This window comes from Triticum aestivum, chromosome 2A (assembly GCF_018294505.1).
Source record: "Triticum aestivum cultivar Chinese Spring chromosome 2A, IWGSC CS RefSeq v2.1, whole genome shotgun sequence".
In the NCBI taxonomy this organism is placed as follows: domain Eukaryota; kingdom Viridiplantae; phylum Streptophyta; class Magnoliopsida; order Poales; family Poaceae; genus Triticum; species Triticum aestivum.
The window spans coordinates 21,110,105-21,116,104 of NC_057797.1; positions in this window are offsets into that span (position 1 = coordinate 21,110,105).

Consider the following 6,000-nt stretch of genomic DNA (forward strand, 5'->3'; position numbering starts at 1 on the left):
ACAGCCGGGGCGGCTCCTCGTCATAAACAAGGGCCGCCGCCTACCTTCCCCTCCTCCTCACAGCCATCTTCGCTTGGTCACGCCGAAGAAGGAGCTAGCGCCGCCACCCGTCGTCGTCAAGCAAGAGCATGTCGACATGGCCGCCGACCTCGAAATCAGCCTCAAATGGGCGCGGGACGACTACGTCCGGGAGGAGATGGAGCGCCAGCACCGCGCCCTCGAGGAGATCGCTGCTAGGCACCGCAGCTACGAGGAGGGCGGTGTCATCGTCCTCGAGGACAACGACGAGGAGGCGTCGGCGCCGACCAACCCTGTCGACCACGGCGACCCAGGACAGGGCTGCAGCAAGGACGGCGGCGGCGGCGGCGTGCAAGGACGACGACGATGACGGCGGTGGCGGCGACAGCGACGGCGGCAAGTACACGGCCTTCTACAAGCTCATCGGCATGCAGTAGGCTCGGGGCGGTGATGGCGGCGTACTTTCTCTAAATTTTTTAGTTATGTGTATGTATTATTTTGTACAAATATCAATGTAAACCACCTGAACTTTGTCCAAACTCGTTAATTTTCTTCCAAATCTAGTCGAATTTGTATTTGAAAAAAACGACTTCTTGGGCGATCTTAGGGCGGCGACTGGGAAACCGAGGGGGTGGGGGCGACTAGAGATGCTCTAACCCACGCATGCACTGCTAGCTAACTACATGCACGTATGACCCGGTCACCACAACTGGCCACTAACTCACGGCCGCCTAATCAGCTAACAACTAATGCATGCGCCAACCCATGAGGTACTACATTCTATCCATGCTAGCAAAGAGCAGAGTTTAGTGCTTAAGTATGAAAAGGCTTGTGATTTTGTAAACCTGGATTTCCTCATTGAACTCCTCTCCTTGAGGAGTTTTGGGGATAAATGGATCTCCTGGATTCTAGCAATTACTAAAAAGGAGGGTCTGTGGGAGTCAAGATCAATGGTTTCAAAAGTGATTTCTTTACTACTAGTAAGGGAATTAAGCAGGGGGACCCTATCTCCCCCTGCTCTTTAACCTTGTAGTAGATGTCCTTTCTAGCTAGGATGCTTATGAAAGCAGCCGCTGAGGGCCTAATTAAAGGCCTTTGCTCTGCCATTTGCCAAGGAGGGGTCATCTGCTTTCAGTATGTTGATGACACTATTCTCTTTCGAGAGAATAACTTGGATAGAGTGAGGAACCTTAAGATGGTTCTCACCTGTTTTCAGCAGGTCTCTGGGATGAAAATCAGTTACACTAAAAGTGAGTTGATCCCCGTTAACATGGAAGACCTTGCCCTTTGTAGAATCTCTAGAGTGTAAACAAGGATGTTTCCCCAACAAATACCTTGGAATACCTCTGCACTATGACAAATTAAGAAGAGAGGTCATCCTACCTTTAATAGATAAAATCCTTAAAAGGATAACAGGATGGAGAGGGGAACTACTCTCTTATAAAGGCATACCAGTTTATCTTTTATCCTTCTTTAAATTCCCCAAATGGACCATTGAGCTAATTAACACACCCAAATAGCAAACTGTTTGTGGAATGACTTTGACGGGAATAGGAAAATCCATCTAGCTAACTGGAGACTTGTCTGTCTGGAAAAAGAGTTTGGTGGCTTAGGTATTCCTAACCTTCAAGAACTCAATATTTTTCTTTTGGGCCCTTGGATCAAGAGCTATCATGAGGGTGAGGACAAGCTCTGGAAAAACATGATTGACCATAAATATAACAATAGTAACCCAAATATTTTCAACTGCTCAGCTACCCCCTCATCATCCAGGTTTTGGAAGGGAGTGATGGGTGTAGCCAAAACAGTCAAGTTTGGTTTTACATGGAAGGTGGGTAACGGGGCTAAGGTGAGATTCTTGGAAGACACATGGTTTGGACATCTCACCTAGCAATCCAATATTGGCCCCTGTACATTGTCTGTAACCAGACTTCGAAAAGCATTAGTGACATCTGGGACAATGGCCAGATCAAACTAACGTTTAGAAGGAATTTCTTTGACAATATGATGGAGGATTAGCTCCAACTTGTGGTAATTGTCCATAGTGTACTGCTTACTGATGAACCTGATGCTTTAGTTTGGCAGTATGAAAGCAATGGGAAATTTTCCAGCAGTTCTCTCTATCATATAATTAATTTTAGAGGGGTCAAACCTGTTTACATTCCTGCTGTTTGGAAATTACATGTTCCCCCAAGATTCATGTATTTCTTTGGCTGATCCAAGTTATGACCAGAGACAACCTTAGGAAAAGGCAGATCATCAAGCCATTAGACTGTGTATTTTGTTCTGAAACTGAAACTGTTCACCATCTTTTCTTTGATTGTGTGGTATCTAAATTTGTGTGGATAGTCATTAGAGAACATTTCAAAGTAAATGTACGTACTGATTATTTGTCTGTCTCCAAATTTTGGCTCTCAAAGAAAAAAAGATCTTCTCTTAATGTTGCATGTGCACTTACCATGTGGTGCATATGGAAGATTAGGAATTCCATTATCTTTAACAATACCACGTGGATTTCTGTCAAACAGGTCCTAGGGAAGATGCTGAGTTTGACCAAGATCTGGGCGATCCTAGCTCCGGATCAGGAGAGGGAAGTTTTGGGAAACTTCTTGAGCTTCTTAAAGGAAAAAGTGAAGGCGCCGTTGACCATGAAGAGTGGCTGAGCTGGGACAAGCTACAAATTGCAAGCGTTGATTCGGAATCGGGCTCCCCCACCTCTACTCCCAGCAAGCTTGCTTCTGGCGTCGAGACCACCATTCCTGCGTCCGTGGAGTCAATTGCAAAAATCTACCACATTTGCGGCTAGGTTTGCGGAAAACCACCAAGTCGCTAATCCGTTGCAAAAAACATATTGATTTCACTAAACTCTTTGCAAAAAGCACTGATCGAGTGATTTGGCTCGTTTGATCACTTTCTGACAAGTGGGACCAGATTGTTAGGAGATGTGTTAGCAAAAATATTACATACACCCCCCTCGGTCTAAAAATAACAAGCAATCAGCCCCAACTCCCAATCCCCTGCCCCCGATCTGACCGGGAGGAGGCAACCACTGCGTGCCCTCGCAGCAGACCACGCCACCGCCGTCGGCTCCCGCCGCCGCGCCGTAAGCCCACCCGCCACCATCCCTCCATGGCGCGGAAGCCTTGAGCAGCCGTGCCCTGCTCTTACCCGAGGACATCTTGAGCCGTCGTGCGCAGATCAAATGAGGGCCTCGTCCACTTGCTCGGATCCATCATCTTTGAGCTCGGTTGCAGCCGGATCCGCCGATATGAGGTGCTGCAGCGCTGGCGTCGGCGCCCTTCACCTGGAAGAAGTTGAGGTAGGGCGCCCTCAACTTCCGCGCTAGCGTCGGCGCCCTCTGGTTCGAGCTCGTCCTCCTTCGTGGAGAAGGGCGACGCCGCGACGGAAACGTCTTGTCGAGCAGGTGGATTCAGCTCGTCACCTCCTCCCCATCCACCCCTGCCCTTGACCACATCTTGTCGAGTAGAACTGCTGCCCCATCCGCCTCGGTTCCCGCCGCGTGCTCAACGGCGACGGCCCGGCCGCCACCGTCGCTGCAGCACCGGCAGGCCAACGCCTCGGAAATGCACGCACTGCAGCCGCCTCCTCGTCATTCGCTATGGCCGTAGCCGTCTCCGACGCCGACGACGGCGTCACTGTGCGCACGGGACGGCAGGGCCAGTGCACAGCGGTTGTCCACACCGGGGATCTGATTGCGTTTTTTGTAAATATCTAGGGGTGTGTGTGCTAATTTTTTGCCAGTTAAGCTCCTTACAATCCGGCCCCACTTGTCAGAAAGTGATCAAACGAGCCAAATCACTCGATCAGTGTTTTTTGCAAAGAGTTTAGTGAAATCACGGTGTTTTTTGCAACGGATTAGCGACTTGATGGTTTTTCGCAAACCTAGCCGCAAATGTGGTAGTTTTTTGCAATTGACTCGCATCCGTGCTTCAGCAGACATGGTCCCTGCAGCCCACTGCCGCCCCTCCTTTGAAGGCCAGGAGGGCCCTCTGCGTCTTGGACTTGCTCTACACCTGAACGAGGAGCTGTTTCCCCTAAATAGCTTTACCTAGGTGTAGCATTGCTCATAGCAAAGAGCTGTAACGCATCATGAAAATTGCCTTCTGCTTAGCCTCTGGCCCTGGCTTGTAAAACTAATCTGGTAATTTTCTAGCGGTACTTTGCAGGAGGTAGCAATTAGGGAGTGGTTGTTTTTGCGACTTTGGCAACAACCTGAACATGGTGGTTTTGTTATATATAATAGTATAATGGAGCCGGGGACTTGGTCCCTTTCCCTCTAAAAAAACTTACATGTGTGACAGTACGAGTTTAAATGCTAAAAACCGGATCTTCACAATGCATGAGAAATTTACGCGGGAAGAATTAATGCGCATGATTGTTACTCTTTGGGCAATTTGGGGATCAAGACGTAAAGCCATTCTTGAGGATATATGTGACAGCCTTATGCAGATCTATCTTTTCATCAATGCTTATATACAGATACTATCAACACGGCCGCCCAGGTCAACTCTTTGGCAACCTCTGCCACAGGAGCACGTGAAGTTTAATGTTGATGCCGCTGTTTCAAGTGGAAATTTTGGTGCGGTTGGAGTAATATGCAGGGACGTGGCTGGCACTTTCCTAGGTGCCTCTTCTTTTACCTTCCAACACATATTTGATCCTGTTGCATTGGAAGCATTGGCGGTAAGAGAGGTACTGGCGCTCGCGGAGGATTTATATGTACATAAGATACAAGTGGCGTCTGATTGCAAGATCGCGGTGGATAAAACAATGCAAGGTACGGCGGCGAATCATGCAACAATCGTACATGAAAGCATAGAAAGATCAAATGCTTTTACTGCTTGTAATTTTGTTCAGCAGTTTAGGAGCTCGAATTCCAAGGCTCACAGTCTCGTTAGGCATGCACTTTCGCTCGGGTTAGGCCGTGTGTCTGGTTAGACCTCCCTGGAGATTTGAACTTTATCCCCATAAATGTTGCGACAATTTAAATAAAGCTTGACAAGAATGTCTCTAAAGAAAAAATTCGTAACTTTACATAAATAATTTATGTAGGTGTACCAAATAGGGCTGGAAAAAAAGCTTGAAGCTCGCTAGCTAAACGAGTAGCTCGTGACTCGGCTCGAATCGACTCGAACTCGAAGAATAACGAGTCGAGTCGAGCTTTAGTTTAAGATCGTTTATAGACCAAGTTAAACGAGTCAATCTCACAAGTACTAGTGTAACTCGTTAGGCTCGATATAAAAGATCAGCCATTTCAAATCCTAAAAAAAAAAGATAAGCCAGTCAGCACCCTGCGTCCCAGGCGCACAACACAAGGCCCAGCAGCCTAGGAGAGTCATGCATTACAAGGAAATTACAATTGTTTAATGATATATATGTTTAATATATACATAATTATTTTTATCATATTTGAGGGTTTTATGTTCATATCTTTAACGAGCTTAACAAGCTAAACGAGCCAACACACGAGTTATGCGAGTCGAGCCAATCTTGGGTTTAAGCTCGTTATAGTAACAAGTCGAGTTGAGCTAGCTCGTTAACGAAACGAGCTCTAGCGAGTTGAGCCGAGCTGGCTCGGCTTGGCTCGAATTTCAGCCCCAGTAGCAAAGCTTCCTAGAATCCTGGTCTTAAAGAAGAGGGAAATGATGATATGGCTATTCCCTGATAGATGAATGCCTACGGGTTTACGGGAAACGGGGCCATGCCATCCGGAACGATAGACCCGGATGAGATAAGGATGTACGTGGATGCGTCGTCCCACTCGAGACGCGCGTATGTATTAGGCTACCGGCGCGTGGCTCGGCCGGTCGGCGGGCAGGAAACGTTTACGAAAAATCTATTCTCTTCCTTCAGAGAGTAGGACGTACGTTCGTGTCACCACTTGGAGGTTTCTGAATAAGTATGGACTAAAAGGGATGTCTTGCTCTTGCTGCAATCTCCAGCCTTGTAGCTATAAAGCCA